Here is a 19,986-nt window from a genome sequence, read left to right as displayed (position 1 = left end):
AAGGCTGGGAAAGGCAAAAAGTCCTTGGCAGTGTTTCTTTCTTATCGGGTGCAAGATGCAAGCTGTGCATTTCTAACAATATTCCATTTTTAACAGTTTTATGGTCATCTATTGCAGTGCCTGCTTCACTTGAAGTTTTTAAAGTTTATTTGCACCATGCTGGTTCTTTTACCATGCACAAAAGGGACCAGAGTGGAGACAAGGATGTTGCTCCAGAACTGAACTCCATCAGCCTGAATGAAGATGAAAGAAAGTTTCATAAGATACTTTATCTGCCTATATGTGGTCAAGCCCTTTGAAGCCCTAGCTCTTTGCCTCTCCAATTTACTTGGATATCACTTATCTTACAATTACTTTAGGAAAATCAGATCAAGAAACCAGATTTATAAAGAGTATCTTGAGACTCATGAAATTGATCCTGATTTCTCCACTAATTATTTTCCTTTATGCTGTATTTTAGGGGGGGTTTTTTTCTATGATTCAACTTCAGCAGATTAAAAAACATGCAGCCAAGATGCACAACATGCAACTCTGAGATAATCCAAATCTGGTCTGTATAACTGAAGACCTGAAACAGTATAGTGACAGAGGCACCTTAAATTGACTTCAATTATTGAAAAGTCAAGATAAAACTACCATCTTTCTGAAATGGTTCAAAAGAATTGTAGTTTTTCTCTTTTTCATCTTTTAAATTTATTTATTTTAAAAGCCTTCTTTATGAAGGGAAGCTTCAATTCCAGAGTACTTTGCCTTCCTTGTTTGGACCTTTAGCTATTAAATAAATACATTGAGGGGGAACAAGAAGGGCTTTTCCTATCTGCTGGCTTGCTGGAGAAAAAATATACAAGGCACAATTAGCCATGGCTCTTAATTATCGATTGTTTCATGGAGATTTAGAAACAAGATTTGTTTAACAAACCAAAATAACCAAATTCAAAGCGACATTTTCAACTGATTTCATGAAAATATAATTGCAAAGCACCAGAGAAAACCTGGCACTAGCTGTCACTCATTTTTGCCAGCCCACATCTGTCTTGGTAATGGGCATTACATTATTGTTATTTCTTTGCATACCACACACCTACAAATAAGATATCCATCTTGTTTTTGGAAGGCAGAATGTAGAAGGGAAAAGGATTTTTTCCAGAGTCATGGCCCTGAGCTGGCTTTTTCATGGCGGGTCTATGCTGCCAGATGACAGCCAGCTTCTTTCTAGGACTATGAGGAGGAGCTTAACCAAAAACTGTTGTCAGTTTGAGAAGACAGTAAAAGGATTAATAATAGACTGTCTTGCTCCTGTTTACTGTCCCAGAAAGAAACTGGAAGCCAACTTGCAGCAGTGTCTCCATGCTTCTGTTGCAGTGAAGAAAAATCACTTTGCACACTTGACAGAGACCTCTATTTTGGAAGGTTAGTTGGGGGGAAAAAAGGTGTGTGTGGTATACTGTATTTACTTGCCTATCTGCTTCCTCACTTTGGCCATGGACAGACATTTATTTGAAGCACTTTGCATCCCATAGGAATCAATAAACACCTCACGGGCTCCAGTCTCTAGAGCAGAGGTGCCAGATTGTGGCATGTGAAGGCATTTTGCTTGGCACACATGCCTTGGGACAGATGGCAAGGAAGGGCCAGGGCTGTGCTGCCACAACAAGGATGAGGCTCCTTGTGGCTCTCACTGTCCACCCCTGGCATGGCAATATTTTACAAGTCAAGGTTGGAGGTGGCAGGTGTTTTTGGCATTCTGCCCAAAAACGTTGTCAGCCCTTGCTCCTGAGCAGAGGTTCTCAAACTGTGGTTTGGACCATCGCTGCTCCATGAGCTCCGTTCAGGTGGTTTGTAGAAAGGTTGCAGAACAATCAAGAATATCTGTACTTTTAAGGTAAGACTACTGATATTAAAATATGAGTTGTGTGCTTTGATTTGTAGAACAAAAAAAGGTTTATTAAGTGGTCCACTGAGACCCTCAGCAATTTTCAAGTGGTCTGCAAAAAAAAAAGTTTGAGAACCACTGCTCTAAAGGTTCCTGTAGACAGCTCAGTGCTCCCTGGCTGTCTGCTTTGCTTTACACCTTCCCATCACCCCACACTGGCAGAGCACTGCAGGTGCCAGAGAAATGCTGGACCTATAGACTTTTGAGGAACTGCTTTCATATTTCTAATTCTTTTTTTTTTTTTGAGGTTCACTTTTGTAGTGCTTGTTCAGCTTTGGACATCTGTACCCTTACAACTTGGAGCAGTTCACAAAGTGTATCTGTATAAGCCCTGTGTGGCATAAGCAACAATAAATGAAGTTCTTCAGCATTTATAGTAGTTCCTGTGTGCTTCAGAATGTTATTTGGGATGTCTTCTTTGGTCTAGAGCCCTTTTTGACTCGGATCATGGCTGTCCAAAAGTTGATCATATCTCTCTGTCTTTCTGCTCTTTCTCTCCATGTGCCGCCACCAGGTAGTTGACATCACTGGGGTGTTAGCTGTAGCTAACACTAGATTTAAGTGCTTGAATGCTGATAGCAGGATGTTTTCACAGTAAAGTGCTTTAGAGACAGTAATTTTTTTTCTTGCTGGTTGCACAGACCAAAGAGTCATCTCTGTTTTCAGAGACAGAAGACTTGTCCTAGTGAGAGATTATGCGTTTTGAGGGCACAGACATCTCCTTTCCGATGAGGTAAGCATCTCTATTAGTTTTTATATGTGTTTTCCAAAATGTGCTAGGGTCAGATATGATGTAGTAAGATGATTATGTTGGTGAACATGATAACAGAGGACTGAACTTGGTGCCACTGGAGATACCATCCAGGCCTATGTTCCCAACTTGCTTTTAAATTTGGTTCGGTTTTTTTTACTGGAGAATGAATAAGATTAAAACATGTTGTCCTTGCTTAAAAGTAAGTATGAAATTAGGGAAGAGTCTTGAAACTGTTTGATCCTATCCAAATGGTTAGCAAGGCCATGTTCTACTCCCTTATTTCAGTAAGAGCTGGGGAGGAGAAGGAAATCCCACATTCTTACGTAGTCTTTCTAGACTTCAGCAAGGCCTTTGACACCATCTCCCACCCCATCCTCATTAAAAAACTAGGCGACTGTGGCATTTGATGCCTACACAGTCAGATGGATTGCAGATTGGCTCAAGGGTCATACTCAGAGGGGGGTGGTGGACGGGTCATATTCAACCTGGGAGGAAGTGGGCACTGGAGTACCCCAGGGCTTGGTCCTTGGGCCCGCGCTGTTCTAGTTCTTCATCAGCGATTTGGACAATGGGGTGAAATGCAACCTGTTTAAACTGGCTGATGATACCAAAATTTGGGGTGAAGCGAGCACGCTAGTAGGGAGGGAAAGATTGCAGCAAGATCTGGATAAGTTACAGGAGTGGGCTAACATAAATAGGATGCATTTCAATACTGACAAGTGCAGGGTGCTGCACTTAGGCAGTAAAAACCAGCAGCACACTTATAGAATGGGAAACTCCCTTCTTGAGAGCACAGAGGCAGACAGGGAGTCATTACTGACTCCAAGATGAACATGGGCCGACAACGCGAGGTCACGGTTGGCAGGGCTAACCGCACCTTGTCGTGCGTCCACAGGTGCATCTCAAGTAGAGCCAGGGAGGTGATCCTCCCCCTCTATGCAACGCTGGTTCAGGCCACAGCTGGAGTAGTGCATCCAGTTCTGTGCGCCCCATTTCAGGAGGCATGTGGGCAACACTGAAAGGGTCCAGAGGAGGGCCAGCTGCATGATCCAGGGACAACAGGGCAGACCCTACAATGAAAGACTGCGGGACGTAAACCTGTTCAGCCTTCACAAGAGAAGGTTGAGGGGGGACCTGGTGACTGTCTATAAACTCACTAGCGGGGTATCAGAAGGGTTTGGGGGAGACCTTGTTTCCCCTAGCGCCCCCTGGCATGACAAGGAATAATGGACGCAAATTATTGGAGAGTAGGTTTAGATTAGACATGCACAAGAGCTACTTCACAGTTAGGGCGGCTAGGATCTGGAACCAACTTCCAAGGGAAGTGGTGCTGGCTCCTACTCTGGGGATCTTTAAGAAGAAGCTTGATGCCTACCTGGCTGGACTCAAATGAGTCCAGTTTTTCTCCCGCCCAGGCAGGGGTCGGATTTGAAGATCTACAAGGTCCCTTCCGACCCTACTTCTATGATTCTATGATGTAGTTGAGATCTTGGCCTAAAATGGCTTTAGGTGATATGATTGACAAGAGCAAATGAAGCCTAAATTGAGAAAGCAATACCGCTTTTCTGTCAGTTTTCATTATGTGACTCTGTCAGGCTTCAAGGCTATGTCTACCCTAGGAAACTGAGTTGTCTGTGACATTGAACATAAACCAAAATTCCCTCACAAGTCCCCTTCAGCCAGTGTTAAAAACAGTTGCTGTGCTAGGTGGCCAGTGTCAAAAGAGTTCAGCATTATGTTTTAGCACAATATTTTAGAATACTTCCTTCTGCAGTTTTAATTACAGTAGGCTGTTTTTTCTTAAAAACCTGTATACTGATACAACATCACCAGTGAGAGCACAGGCATAAAGTGCTGGTGGTCACTGTGTTGTATATGCTTTTTGTATTTCCCTGAATCCATGATGATTTCAAATTTGATGAAAAAAATTATATATGTTATAGAATTTACAATTTTTAAACAGAGTGTGTCATGAACAGGGATTCTGGTTATCTCTATCTCAAGGAACCCCAGTTGAGAATCATTGCTGTACTCTCTTACACAACACAAACTTCTCTATGCAGATAAGACCACAGTGTTTAAAATAATAGTGGTAGCTTGGAGCCATTATACACACACTAGCGAATTGCCTGTCAAGAATGATGGTTGGGGTGGGTGGGCAGGAATGGACCGCTGCTGCCATCTCCCAGGAGCGGTGGGGGTAAGCTTGCACGCAGCAGCTGCTGCTGCCACCCACCACCCTGCGGTGCAACTACTCTGCATCCAGCCCCATGTCCCCTCCTCTCCCCCCCGCCTTCATGGGATGGTGGAGTGCCACCATGACAGCAGGGATGGAGGGGATGGAGCAGGGGGGCCTCATCCCCCCGCTCTGTCTCACTCTGTCCCTACTGTTCCCTTCGTCCCCGTCCACCAGCACCCCACACCACCACTGCCTCCAAGGAGCGGGAGTACCCTGCTCCATCCCCTTCTTCCCCACTGTCTGTCTGTGTGGAACACTCTGGTTGTTTCAGTAAGCACTGTGATTGGCTACTGAGACAACCCATCAGAGTGCTCCAAGAGCGTTATGTACAGACAGCCAGATGTACCAAGCCCTTTACATATATAGAATTTTCAGCTCCAATAACAGCAGACCTATGGCAGTAAATTACTCAGGAAAAAGGGCTACTTTACAGTAATAGATATGCTACTCAGTTGACTTTATCCATGCTAGGGAAACAACTGTGTTCAACATGGGTTGAGAGAAAGCTGGTGGGAAGCATTTGTTATCTCCTATGAAATGCTGTTTTTCCTAATGCAGACACAGCCAAAGAGACTAGGGTTTATTTGTTCACCTAGCCTTGTTGTATTTAGTGCGTGTTCTGAAATAGGCTGTGCTGTGGTGTAATTTTGCTGGTTTTGCGGCAGATGAGCACTTTCTGCTGATGCAAAACAGCACTGAAGATGCTGTAGAAGCGGTTTTGTTACTCCCCCGTTCCCTCCTTGGGACTAAGAGGTGGTATTTTTACATGCAACCTCCTTCTCTTCCTAGACCAAATAGTTTGTCCTGTCCTATTAAATGTGTGTGGTGGGCATAGGCCAAACTAATATAAATTGGCATGTTTGCCTGCATAAACTCGAGCTTCATAAACTGCTGAATCTCTAAAACTAAAGCTGAAATAATAAGAGGTAAGAGAAATTCTAGGCTCATCTTTGCAGCTACATGTTGTCAGGTTTTTTCTGCCTCATTTCTGTCTGAGGCAGCTGTGTATAATAGTTAGCATTGCTGTCAGCTCCTGTAGCCCCAGGGGCTGCAGTACTTGACCAAAGCTGTTTGGTGGCTGCCTTTCTGTCCTAATTTAGGTAATAATGTCAAAAGAACATTGGAAGAAAGCAAATATGGCCTGTTCTTTTTAAAAAAGATTACCCTAAAAAATCCGGAATAAGAATCCATGGTCTGGGATAGATGCTCTGCTTGTGCATTTTGGCATAATTCCCTGATATAAACAGCTGTGTTTTGTATCAGTTGAGGATCTGATCTTATGTCTATATTTTGGGAATTACACTGTTTGACAGTTGAATACAGTTTGACCTTTGGTAGTATGTTAGCCAAATCATACTAACCACCTGATGTGAAAAGCCTGGTCAGCTGAAAAACATGTTCAGCACAAACTGGGTTGTAAAGGCTTACTTGGCAGGACTCTGTTTGGAAATGCATGATTAATAGCTGTTACATCTTTTAATGGTTCAATTTTAGCTTCAGTTATGATGGGCATTGGGTGTGATTTTTCACTGGAAAATGTAAATCTTGATGAGAAGGTCTCTCACAAGTTTGTCATCACTCATCAGTTTGATGAAACTCTTAGTGCTAGTCTGAAATCCCCATTTTAGGAATACAGGGTGCTGACAGATGTGAAACCCCCTCCCCCCAAGAAAAAATAAATAAAAATAGTTTTTTACTGGAAGAGGAAGCACGTTAGTTTGACCCAACTCCCCAGTGTCTGTATAGATTAGGTGCCTCAGCAGGGTTTTGTGGGACTTTTGTCTAAAGCTGATATGGGCATGAACGACATGTGCTCCCAGCGGCTGAGGGGCATGGTGACAAGCGTGGCAGCGATAAGTGGGGGAGCTCCCGTGGATGTCGCCAGTGCTGTCAGCGGCAGGGGAGAGGGTGGCGATCACCCACAGATGCCACAGGTGGTGTCAGCAGCAGGGGTGGCAAGCGGCAACTGCCTGCAGGCACCGCTGGCAGTGTTGGCAGCACCGTTTCGTAGAGTTCATCACCACACTCAGGGGCTGGACGTGCATCGGCGTGCACCCCCTACGGCACTCACGTGCACCCCCTACGCATCGCCATTGGATAAGGGTGTGCCAAGCTGAAAGTAAAGTGCTGTTTTCAGGGTTTTTTCACATCTGTAAATAGCCACAGGCTAGCAGATTCCAATTATGTCTGATTAGCTGATGTAATATCACAGAAAATCTCAGTCATATACTCCTGCCTTCCAGACTGTTACTCTGCCTCTACTCAGGGCTGTTTGGAGAATTAATGAGAATATGCTTTGCCTTCATAAAGAAAGGTGAAGAATGGCCTGTTGCCTCTTCAGGTTTTAATATATTCCATGTCCCTTAGAACTACAAGACTAAACCCCTTCCCCCTCCCTACACTTTGGAGGGCACTGTTTCCACAAACTGCCATTTGGGTTATTTGGCAGCAGAGATCTTTCACTGAAAGACGCAGTACATTTTTGATGATTAGGGGTATTAAAGTCTGCATAAATCATGGGTATCAAATCCAGCCCTTATAGCCACATGTTCCTTCCTGTGGGTCTTAGACCCCAGTGTGGGACTAGACTTGGGACCATGGGCACTGCTTGCCTTAGTTGGTTCAAGTTGCAAACTGCTTATGGCTCTTGCACTGGATCAACCCTGCCCACTTGTTTTAGCCCAGGTCTGTATTGGGCTGTACTGGTGCCAATGCGCAAGTCTGCCTAATGGGGTGCTGCGTACGGTACATGTTTTGTGCCAGCCCTCTGTGCTGTTAGCAGTTCCCACAACACTGGATCCAGCCTGTGTGCTATGTGCACTGTGCATTGGCCCCTCTCCACACATGTATGACCTGGGTCCTGATCCTCTGGAGCCAGCACTCAGGGTCAGTCCAGTGGGATGCCACATGCTGTAGACATCCTGTGCTGGCTGCCTGGGCCACAGACAGTGATCACAGTGTCAAGTTTAGCCCATGTGTCACCTGCAGTATAAGCCATAGAATGGGGCTGGCACAGGCTGCCTGAGGCAGGCTGCCTGAGGCACAGGGTTGTGGCATGGGCAGCATGCTGCACACAGTGCTCTACCTGACTGGCCCTGCCCATGGAGCCAGTTGTTTGACACACCTGACATAGATGATGACTTGACTTATGGAACAAGAGTAGAAGTGTATAACCAGAGTCTTTAGACAGCTGTGGTTAGAACAAGAGCTGCTAAGCTAAAAATGAACAAATAAAACTTAATTCCTGGTGACTTCTTTCCCAGGTTGGTTATTCCCGTTAAGAAAGCAGAGTGTACATGTACGTGCCCTTAATACTGAGGCCATTATCAGTATGCCTGCTCCAGGGTTGCAGAGATTCCTGAGAATGGTGATCTTGGGAAGGGAATCTTGTGACTCACCCCTGCTTGACCTACTAACCTGAAATTAATACTGTGCAATCCATGTCTAGTGGATGTTGGCTTTAAATCTTAATAAAGAGTTCAAGAAACTGATACGGTTCCCACAGCCCTGCACTATTAAGAAAAGTAAATATGAACCTAAATTGTCATTGGGTGCTTCCAGCTTTGTTGGTAGTCAGTTACAACAGTATGATCAAAACTGCAGGCTAGTTGCTTATATTTTGTTGTTATTAGCAAATTATGAGTCAGTCATTCAGCCAGAAAAAAGAGGATTTTGCTTTACTCAATAGATTTCAAAAGTCTTTTTAATCCTTCTAGGAGGTCAGTCTTAGCTGAAAACTGACCATAAACAATTTACTGCTCTTGTCAAAAGAGCCTGGCAATCTTGTTTCTACCCTGAGAACAGAGATTACTTTTAGTTGCATACAAATGATTTGCTAATTGAATACAGACCTGGAAGAGATTCAGTGATTGCAGATAAACTGTCTGGAACATCTGAATAAATTCATAGAGCAAGATCCAGAGCTAGACATTGGCAAAAAATGGTTGGGGATAACATAGGTATGTCTACAGCACAGTGCCATATAGAGATACCTGTCCTAGCTCTGGAACTGGAATTTTTGTAGCTGCAGCAGCCTGCTCTGCCAGACTAATTAAAATCGGAGCTTATTGGTCTGAATGCAGTGTTGCACTAACATGGTTATGCTGGTTTCAAGATCCGAGCTAGTATTTTTATACAATGCTGCACTGTGCTTTGTAGACATACCAGGCCATTCAGAGATTGCAGAGCTATCTCTACATGGCATTGCATTGCACTATATAGACATGTTCCCAGCCCCTTTGATCAGTTCAGGGGATCTCTGTCCTCCACAGGATTTTGTTGAAATATACTAGTATGTAGATTCCTTTAGTTTCATAGAAGAATGTTTTAAAGGTTACTTGTAAGGATAGAAAAAATTGTGAAAGGTTAACAAGTGTTTTCTTTTATTTTTCCAAATCAACATCAGTGCTTGTCTACTTGGTTCCAGTGGTTCAGTTTTTATTGGGCCTCCCACATGAGTTTGCCTGTATTTCTGGCATATGTGACAAACCTTGATAAATTCCTTAATGTTCATTTTCATTTGAAGGTAGTATAAACTGTGTAATAGTTCAAGACTAGTCTTCTCCCTCCACTGAGATCGATTTGAAGTGTACAAATTGCTTGTTTATCTGTAGTATTTTCTCATGAAGATTTTTTATTTTTTTTTCCTAGCCATGGTATACCTGACACAAGAATGCTTGACAGTGGGCTGCAGTTTAGACGGCATTTTAAAGCAGTTTGCAGAGAGGATGAGGTTTAGCTGTTTTAACCAAAGGGAGGTAATGCCAACACGGATCAAAGGGAGCAGGAGGGCACAAAAGCCCCCATGGCTCACCAAAAGCATCCAGGAATGTCTTCTAGCTAAAAAGGAGGCGTATACCCAGTGGAAGGGAGGGGCCATCACCAGGGAGAATTATACTGCAGTTGCTCAGGGATGCAGGGGGGCAGTCAGGAAGGCCAAGGTGGAGATGGAACTGGGACTAGCTTCCTGGATCAAGGACAACAAGAAGTCCTTTTTTAAATACATAGCGGGCAAAAAGAAGGTACTGGGTAATGTGTGGTCCCTTCAACACATGCTAGGAAATTTGGTCGTCACACCAGACGACAAAACTAACCTATTTAACGACTTCTTTGCCTCCATTTTTCTGAGCAGGGACCAGATCAGCCCCCCCACTGGGATCCCCGATGGTCCCAGGGGAGGCACAGCGAGGTCCAGGGTCAGTGAGGACCTAGTCAGGGAATTTCTGGAGGGACTGGATGTATTTAAATCAGCTGGTCTGGACGATCTCCACCCAAGAGTGCCGAGGGAATTAGCTGAGATCATTGCGGGACCCCTGGCACAGCTTTACGAGCACTCATGGTGCTCTGGTGTGGTGCCAGAGGACTGGAAGAAAGCCAATATGGTTCCCATCTTCAAAAAAGGGAGGAAGGAGGACCTGGGGAACTATAGGCCAGTTAGTCTTACCTCGATCCTGGGTAAGCTTTTTGAGAGAATTATTCTGGCACATGTCCATGAGGGGCCAGCGGGGGAGATTATGCTTGGGAGCAACCAATATGGGTTCATTAGAGGCAGGTCCTGTCAGACCAACCTGGTGGCTTTCTATGACCAGGTCACCAAATCCTTAGATGCAGGGGTAGCAGTGGACAGTCTTTCTGGAGTTTTGGAAGGCTTTCGACACTGTCTTTCACCCCGTTCTCATTAAGAAACTGGGGGCTGTGGTGTCGGCACCTACACAGTCAAATGGATCACTAACTGGCTGGAGGGCCGCACCCAGAGAGTGGTGGTGGAGGGATGTGGGCAGTGGGGTCCCTCAGGGCTTGGTCCTCGGGCCCGCACTGTTCAACATCTTCATCAGTGACTTGGACGAGGGGGTAAAAAGCACCCTGTTCATATTTGCTGATGACACTAAGATGTGGGGGGGATGTGGGCACTCTAGAAGGAAGGAATAGGCTGCAATCGGACCTAGACAGGTTGCAGGGGTGGGCGGATGAGAATAGGATGGAATTCAATCCTGACAAGCGCAAGGTGCTGCACCTGGGGAGGAAGAACCAGCAGCAGACCTACAGGCTGGGGAACTCCCTTCTTGTCAGTGCAGAGGCAGAAAAGGATCTTGGAGTCATCATTGATGCCAAAATGAACATGGGCCGGCAGCGTGGGGATGCAGTCAGGAAGGCCAGCCGCACTTTTTCATGGATCCACAGATGCATCTGGAGCAGGTCCACTGGTCAGGCCGCAGTTGGAATACTGTGTCCGGTTCTGGGCACCACACTTCAAGAGGGATGTGGACAACATGGAGAGGTCCAGAGGAGGGCCACTCACATGATTAGGGGGCAGCAGGGCAGGCCCTGCAAGGAGAGGCTACGGGACCTGAACCTGTTCAGTCTCCATAAGAGAAGGCCAAGGGGGGATCTAGTGGCCTGTTACAAGCTAGTCAGAGGGGACCAGCAGGCACTGGGGGAGTCCATGTTTCCCTGAGCACTACCAGGAGTGGCTAGAAATAACGGTCACAAGTGGGCAGAGAGTAAATTCAGATTAAACTTCAGGAGGCGCTACTTCACTGTCAGGGTGGCTAGGATCTGGAACCAACTTCCAAGCGAAGTGGTGTTGCCTTGTCTTAAAGACCCCCAGGGTAGGAGCCTTGACAGTCACCTTGCTGGGGTCGTTTGACCCCGTACTTTTTCCTGCCATGGCAGGGGGTCGGACTTGATGATCTGTTCAGGTCCCTTCTGACCCTACTAACTTTGAAACTATGAAACTAATCCACCATTACATCCTTACTAAAAAGGAGAAAGTCCATTTGATTCATACCTTTGATCCATACCTACCCCTGTTAAATTATAGGATAGTAAATGATGCATACTTCTTCATAAACTACAGATGCTGTAAAAGAAAGCTGGGAGCTAGAATGTCTGTAATAAAAATTGAGGTTAGAGGACCTGGAGATTTTTAGAAGAGTACAAAATAAATTATGTGGTCTTGGTCTGGATAGTCATGAAGATGACACACTTGTGTATCCATGATGGAAATCAGTGATCAAAAAAGCAATGAGGTTGCCCAGTTGTTTCACACACCTTTCATCCCAGGTGAACCAAAACTGAAGGAATAGGCTCTCTCAAGAAGAAAATGAGGCAAGGGCCATGGAGTCTATCTTGCCTGAGTGTGTCTGATAACAAGTAGGTAAGATCATTGAGCCCCTGGACTAAACACTGCCAAAACAAGAGTAGTACGGATATTTTAGGTGAAACCTACATATAGAAGCAACAGTGAAAGGCACTTTGGAGATTAAATGGACATTATTACTAGGTGTAGATAAGAAGCTGATTACAAGATTTGGACCTGTATTGTATAAAAGGCTTAAGTTTCACTTCTGACTGGGAATGGACTATGCAGTACTGGGAATTGTACCTTCTTAAGTATTTTTGGCTTGTACCTGCTTAATTTTTTTTGGTTTTCCAGAGAAAGTGATCTGGGAAGAGGGCTGTTACAGGGACAATGGAAATCGTCTGACTGAATAATGATCTCTCAAGCATCTCATGAAGCATATCCCCCCAGGGATATGTGGGGAATACATCCCTGGATATACTATGAAGCAAAATCCACTTCCAGAAATTTTACCTTTTATTATGCTTCCCACTCCCCATATCCCTGTTAATGTTATCTTCACAAACTAAAGAAATGTGGAGGGACTTGGTTTAAAATGTGATTCAGATCACGGTATTCTATAAATGGAACTATTATAGTATGACATTTCATAGTATGCCAATTATTTTGTAACTGGCTCCTTTTTAACGTAACCATGTTATGTAAACATGTCTTGTTTGAGCATCTGACCTATTAGAGCAGTGTTTCTCAATCCATGGTATGCGTACCCCTGGGGGTACGCAAGACATAGGCAGGGTGTATGTGGGTGCCGCATTTTGAGTTTGGCCCACCCTTCCTCCCTCCCACCCAATGTGTTGGAGGTGTCTTGGCCTGTTCAGGCCGGAAGTTCCAGCTGCTGCCCCTCCCGCCGTATTTGGTGCGCTGGGACTTTCACTCCCCAGCATCAGTGTGCCAGGGGACAGGGAAGGAGGCCCTGCACAGGCTGTTTTGCCCCGGGCTGCGGTCCGTGAGGAAGAAGTGGGGCTTGGCCTGTGGCAGCGAAACCAGAAGTGTCATGGTGGGACTTCCCGTTTTGCTTTTGCCGTGTTGATCGGCAGGGGGTACACAAGCTACCAAAGGTCGAGAACCGCTGTACTAGAGCAGTGATTCTCATCCAGAATGCTATGATCTTTTTGAGTTCTTTGCCAGTAGAATTACTCTATTTTTTGTAGCCAAAAAATGAGTGAGAACTGAAGTGGCATTTTCTGAGGAGTACCTTGAGTCCAAAAAAGTTGAGAACTGCTGTTATAGACCAACTGAATCAGAAATGTATAAGAATTCACAAGTAAAAGCTCACTTCTTCAGATTCTTTGTGCATGTCTTTTTTTAGCAGGCAGACAATTAGCAGAAGAAAAAAGCTTGATTCCTGGGAGATCAAAACCTATCAGAAGGGATCATTATCACCTATAGTGTGTAGGAGGGAATTCAGGAATTGGGTTGATCAGGGGTTTTCAACCTTTTTTGGTCAGGGTACCCCCTAGCAGGAAGTTCCCCAGAAGCTGGTCGATGAGCATGGCGGGGTGTGGTGGGATGGTGTTCCCCTGCACAGCAGCAGCAAAACCAGAAGTGCTGCCGTCTTCTCTGTACTGCTGCCGCGTACCCCCTAGGGCCTTCCAAAGTATTCCGCCTCCACTCCCGGTTGAAAACCCCTGGGGTAGACCATAGTATGTTATTTAATCAATATCAGCATTCAGTCCTTCATTCCTAGCATCCAGGCAGCTTATGAATTTTTGTTCCCAAGCCTTTGGTAGATTTTTCTTGAGTACATGAGTACTGTAGTAAAGTTAGAAAGGGAGTTGTTGTTCTGTGAAAAAAGTGCTTCTACTGATGTATTTATGTCTGTCCTTTATATTTTTTTTCTGTGAGAGTTCATGGTTGCTGTTTAATTTCACCCGCATAGTTACCATGCATTTGATTAATTGGATCAGAAGTATCACATTTTTGGGACGAGTATGTGTAAGTTTCATGGATTTAGTATGTTGAAGAGTTCATTAGGGTGGGGAGAAGCGGGTTGATTTATAGTAACAGTGGCAATGTGTTGATAAGTTAAGTATCTGTTGTTAAGGCAAGGCTGTATCCTATTTGATGCCTGTTGAGCAGTGGGGAATTTGCTTCTGATGATGAGTTGGGGTTGCTAAAAAGCCAGGAGTGGAAGGTCTGGGGATATTTCTCTCAAGGTCTAATCTTTGTCTAATTATAGCTGGAATTCTAATCTGTTCTAGCGTGGGTTGGTAGGTGAACCTCAAGGTGTGTGTGCATGGGCAGCTGGTGCCTCCTGAGCTGTGGGGGGTACGTGTCCCCCCACTCCTGATTGTGCTGACTAGGCAGGGGGGGTGTTCATCAGTGTTCTTGCCTGCCCCCCCGCCTGTCACCTATGTGGGGAACACTGCCTGTCAGGGGGTGCACTAGTGCTCTTGGGGTGCATGTGCACCCCCTGTGTGCTGTCATTGGGTGTGTGGTTGCAGTGGGGAGGGGAGGGGGGTTGTATTGTAGCAGGTTCCTGAAGGGTATTTGGGTAGCTCTTTTTAAAAAATACAGCCTATTTTTTTCTACTGGAGTTTGCTTGTTGTATAAAGGCAGATTTTAGGATGGCTGAGTAGGCAAGATGAATGTTCTCCTTAAGAGCAGATGCAGTAGTATCTGGGAACTGAACTGTTAATTACAGCTTTTTTGGTCTGCTGGGGATAATTGCTGGTCTGGTGGACATAAGTGTGCTGGTTTATACCAGATGTGGATCGTGGTGTCTAGAAAGTTGATGTTAATATAGGGGTCTTCTAGAGAAAGCTTGACTGAGGGGTAATAAGTGTTGTATCTGTGGTGGAAGTAATTTTTTGCCTGATTTTTTTTTTCATTCTTTTTTTAAACACTGTTGGACAATAAATTTATTGACAGTTGGCAACTCTGAATTCCCAGAAAAGTTAGTGTTCTGCCACAGACTTTTGTTTTTGTTGGGACTTGATGTCAAATTGCTATCCTTTAATTCTTTCATGTAGGGATTATTTCATTTGTCCAGTGCAGAGGGGCACTGTAAGCAGGTGATGAGTCCCAGGGATCCTGGTTTCCTCAAATTCTCAAAAATCTCAAATTCTCTGATATAAAGAAAAAAATCCCAAATTTCTTATTTAAAACCCCCAAATCTGTGTTTTTCCATGATTAAAATGAAAAGGCACTAATTTATAGATACAGATATAGATAGATATAGGTATTTATGTATATCTGTATAGGTATAGATATGCATCAGTTAAACATATTTACAATTTTAAAACAGTTTGGAAGTCTACCAGTGCCTCAATCCGTATGATAAAATAAATTCTAAATACCTATCTATTTTGGCATTTGATTTTGGTTTTTTATCATGGAAAATCCGAGCTCCCCTTGCCACCTTCATTTTCATTAGGACATGAGATCTAGCTACGGCTGTTCTCCTCCCCCTCTCCCCTCAATTTCATGGCACTGAGCAGCCCTGATATGCTGATGCTCTGCCCCTGCCAGCTTCACTGATTCTCAGTCCCAAGCCACAGTCCCCAAGTCCTGCTGGTGCCCCTCACTCCTGACCTGCAGCCCCTGTACCACCAGCCCTGCCAGAAGGGGCTCCCAGCTGCATGGCTACGGGACCTGAAAAATTCTGTGGCTGGAGCATAGCGTGGAGCCCATGTACACCCCCCCCTTCCCAGAGCGGAGCTAAATGGATCCGGTGGGGGGTGAGGGCAGATACAGGCCTGCTATGGGTTTGGGGCTCCCTGCCCAGCAGGACCCAGCATAGAAGGGTGGAGTGGAGTGGGGAGGCCTAGTGCTGCTGCCGGGAGCCCTGTGCCAGCTGTGCCACCATGGCAAGGCACCCCCTTCCAGACCAGCAGCAGCATGGTTGGTGGTGCAGAGTTGTTTTCACCTTTAAAGGAAAAAAATCCACATTTTTCTGCAGCAAATGGAAAACCCAGATCTGTGGTGATGACATATATAACATTGCTAAAGGTTAGAGGTGAAAGAACCTCCAATGTTATAATCCATGTTATTTGGTACAGGAAGATGTGGTCTGTATTGATGAGGGGGCACAGCTTGCATCTGGGTCTATTGCATGGCCTGGTGCCTTGGTGAGAATAGTGCAGTTGTTTAGATGTCCATGTCCATTGTCCAAGGGTATATTCTAAAAAGGTTTACAGGATAAGAACTATTGACAGTTTATCCCAGCATATCACAAAGTGCATCTGAATGGCAGTTCTGGGATGGCATCGTTAAATCAGTGGCAGAAAAATGGCAGCGCAGTCAGATCCTTGCTAACCCCTTATTAGAAGGTTGATGTGTGTACATACAAATTCCTGGATATTTCAGTTCTGGGGCAAACACAGATGCAACTTATCCAGGGACAAATGCAAAAGTAGAGTTTGGTAGACCCCTAGTAGTTAGGCAGAAGGCCAGTTATTTCATAGCAGCCGATAAAGTAAAATGTAGTCTACTAGAGCTCTTGTAAACTAAATGGGTTAGTTTGTCAGGTGCCACCCTGCCATGCCTTAATTTTAGTTTGGAAGAAAGCCTTAACTTCTCTGACCAGTGAATTGGGCTTCGAGTTGCACAAGAATTTGAGAAACTGCTTTGGAGTTATGAAAAAACAAATTTAAATATGGACTTATAATTCTGGAGCTCTAAATAGAGGGCTTGAAATGATGCATTTCTAAATTCCTTGTTAATTGGGCTATTAAATGAGTATATCTCTTGTCCTATGTGCCTACCAACCTCTCCTATGAGAAAAAACCCTTCATATTTAATTAAGCAATTTACAGGAAGCAAGCCAACTCAGTTGTAGCAAGCCCCTGGCCTGGCAAAGAATGTTTTCTAATGAGAAATAATCTATTTGAACCAGTCTTAATAATTACTCTCTTTTTCTATGGTCTTTTTCTTCTTTTTTTCAGTTTGTGATTTCCGTCCCCATCCTCCTTCCTTCCCCCCTCCATTTCAGAGACTTGTTTCCTCAGTTAATTGTCTGCACAGTTCGGGGCTGGGTCAGTTTTGGCTTATCTCTGTTGTCAGAGCTGCATTCCTGGTAGGTGGCAAGGAGGGGATTGCTTTTTCAAATAAGGTTTTCCTGTACCAGGGGAGGCCCTTGTTTTTTGTTTAAACAGCTTCCTATTGTTTGGAACAGCAGGTTGTCCCCTCCCTCCCATGCTATTCTAGTTCTTTCCTCTTCTCTTTGAGAAACAGATACAGGGAAAAATTATTTAAAGTTGAGATAACTCTATACGGTGATTGTGCTGGGTGGGTTCTTATAATCCTATACCTGATAATCATATACCTGACCAGCAACAACTGCAATAACAGCAATAAGGGATTTGCACAATAGTTTCTCCTGGCTTCAGAAGGTATGTCTTATGAAATAAGTTGTTCCTTTCTTTTAGTGGCAAGGGTTTTGTGACATTTTCTGCTGCTTTTATCTCAAATTCAGGTTCTCATAAGAATTCTCTTCTGCACCGTACTACTAAGTAGAGAATATCACCTTTCCCTTTTCTGAATTGCCTTTGTTTGTAAGGTGCAAAGACATTTTGAGATTTTTTGGTTGTGTTCTTGACCTCCTTTTTACTGTTCCCACTTCAGTTGTTAACCATATTTAACTGTGCAGCCTTTCATTTGCATGCATTTGTTTCTTAATATTTTCTGTCTAAGCACAACTTTACTTCTACGGTGCTGTCCCAAGGTTCTGACTACCAATGCAATTCATAATAAACTCTCAAGTGAAACCAAGTCTGCAGGTTTAAAAAGCAGAAATATCTGTTCAGAATCCATTGTTCTTGTCCTGTTACTTATTGTCAAAACTCAGTAGAGTTACCATATTTCCAATATCAAAAAAGACACCTGTGAGGGGGAGAAGAGGGGAAGGGGCATATATATGATTGTGGGGTGGGGGGCAGTGATATGCTTGTGCCCTGCCTCTGCCCCTCACTCCTCCTCACTCCTAGGCCCCTGCCCTCCCAGCCCTCCTTCGCTTCCAAACTACAGCCCCTGCCTCCCTAGCCCTGCTGGTGCCCCCCACCCCTGCCGGTGCCTCTCCTGACCCACAGCACCCTGCCCCCCTAGCCCTGCTGCCCAAGCAGCTCCCACATTGCACATGTGTACACACACACAGTCTCTCTTTACCTGGGAGTGGCTTGCTGGGGCCCCCATGGGGAGGACATGACCCCCAACAACCAATAATCACCTTGCCTGCTGCTCCCAGCCCCAAGCAGCCAGTCTGGGAAAGGAGAGGAAGAGCAAAAACCCAGACATTTGCTCTCATTTTAAAAACCTGCCTGGGCTTGAGGACAGGGGGCCAAATAAGAGTACATGTCCAGGAAAACCCGGACGTATGGTAACCCTAGCAAAACTTGCATGCATTTGGGCACCAGTTATAGCACATGGAAATTGTATAGTATATATATACCTAAACAGATGGTTTTTGGTGGATGTCTTTATAGTTTAAATGAAATTTTATTCTGTGCCACCTGCTGCTTATATACTCAGTCTTTTGAAGAAAAATGTGGTTTAGTGAAATTCAAATTATTTTTTTTAAGTGTTCCTTTTTAAAAGTTTTTTTTTTTTTTTAAGTGTTCCTTTTTAAAAGTATGGGTTTGCCTTGGGACTTCTGGTCTTGATTCTAAAATAGCAACAGTGGATAAGTACAGACAGTCAAAAAGCTTGAGGCTGAATTGAATCAATCTTCGCCAGGTTAGTTTAAGCTGTGTAGATTGAACTGATAAGCAAATGAACAGACATTCACTTCTGATTCCAGAAATGCAGCCACATAGCTGCAGTGGCCCAGGCTAGAAGACTCAGGACACTAGAGCATGCCTCCCTGCTTGGTTGGAGCAGACAGCTTGGGCCAAGGCCAGCCCACCCATTATGTGGGGGAGTAGTTCCAGGGGAGGTACAAAGCATCCTGGGATGCTGGGGGACTGTGAATTTACTTGATCTGGAGGGGGTCTGTGACACAAATTCACCTAAATTTAACCTATTTAGCCTAAATCCAGTTATGTCTGATACTACATCCATCCAGGTTCATCTTAAACCAGTTTCAGCCATTTTAAAAGTGGTTTATGAGCACTGAACTTCTGTTGTTTTACAGATTTGACCCAGTTTCCAATTACTTAGACTGGTTTATGTGTAATTTCTGTCCCTAGCCTATGTGACTTATGGATCCCCGTGCCCCACCTGGTTTCAGTTTACACAAAATGCAGGTACTTCTCTTCCATGGAGACTTTGCTTCTAAATGGCCTGTCAGGAAGTTTAAGTCTAGTCCTCTTGACTCACCTCCCATATAAATAAATATTCAGGTAATAAAATGCTGACTTCATTTCCTGCGCTTCATAAGCGGAAACTACGAGGAGGAAAAGGAGTTTAAAAAACTCTAAATAGGAAATAGCTCTTCCTGTCAGGCATTAGCCTGAAAGGTGGTTGAGAAGTTGCTCTTTAGTTCCTGGGCCAAACAATGGGTATATTTTTGATGGGAGAGAAAGGAGTTAGCAAAGCCATGAGGATAAGTTCATTAGTATATGTGGCCATGTTGGAGTGTTGTAGCCATAATGATCCAGGAAAAGCATTTTCTGTTTCTCCCTTGGACCTGAAGATGAATGCATTGCATTCAAAAGCCTGTCTAAGTGTATCCCAGCCATGCAGTTGATCCAATCAAAGATATCACCCATAAGAACCCTTGCCTCTACACTAAGGGTGCTCAGTCCCTAACCCAGAGCTAGCCTGCAGAGCCATGTCTCCCTAGTTAGTTCTCCGTAAGAACTACTTCACAGTTAGGGCGGTTAGGATCTGGAACCAAATTCCAAGGGAAGTGGTGCTGGCTCCTACCCTGGGGGTCTTTAAGAGGAGGCTTGATGCCTACCTAGCTGAGATCATTTGAGCCCAGTTTTTTCTCCTGCCCAGGCAGGGGTTTGGACTTGAAAATCTACAAGGTCCCTTCCGAC

The 19,986-nt window shown here is 44.6% G+C and overlaps 1 protein-coding gene across 3 annotated transcripts in view; it reads left to right on the top strand.

Moving 5' to 3' along the window:
* Positions 1-19,986, top strand: part of USP54 (ubiquitin specific peptidase 54) — a 150,891-nt gene that overhangs the window by 8,297 nt on the left and 122,608 nt on the right. Inside the window, exon 1 of one of the 3 annotated variants that reach the window (XM_019555849.1) lies at positions 17,383-17,400. The exons of the other annotated variants lie outside the window; for them this stretch is intronic. The gene's annotated coding sequence lies outside the window, so the exon portion shown is untranslated. Of the gene's footprint in view, positions 1-17,382; positions 17,401-19,986 lie in introns of those variants that run through there. 3 annotated transcript variants of the gene reach the window in all.

The sequence above is a fragment of the Crocodylus porosus genome, unplaced genomic scaffold, assembly GCF_001723895.1.
Source record: "Crocodylus porosus isolate Cpor-Errol unplaced genomic scaffold, CroPor_comp1, whole genome shotgun sequence".
Lineage (NCBI taxonomy): Eukaryota > Metazoa > Chordata > Crocodylia > Crocodylidae > Crocodylus > Crocodylus porosus.
This window is presented reverse-complemented; position numbering and strand designations above follow the sequence as displayed.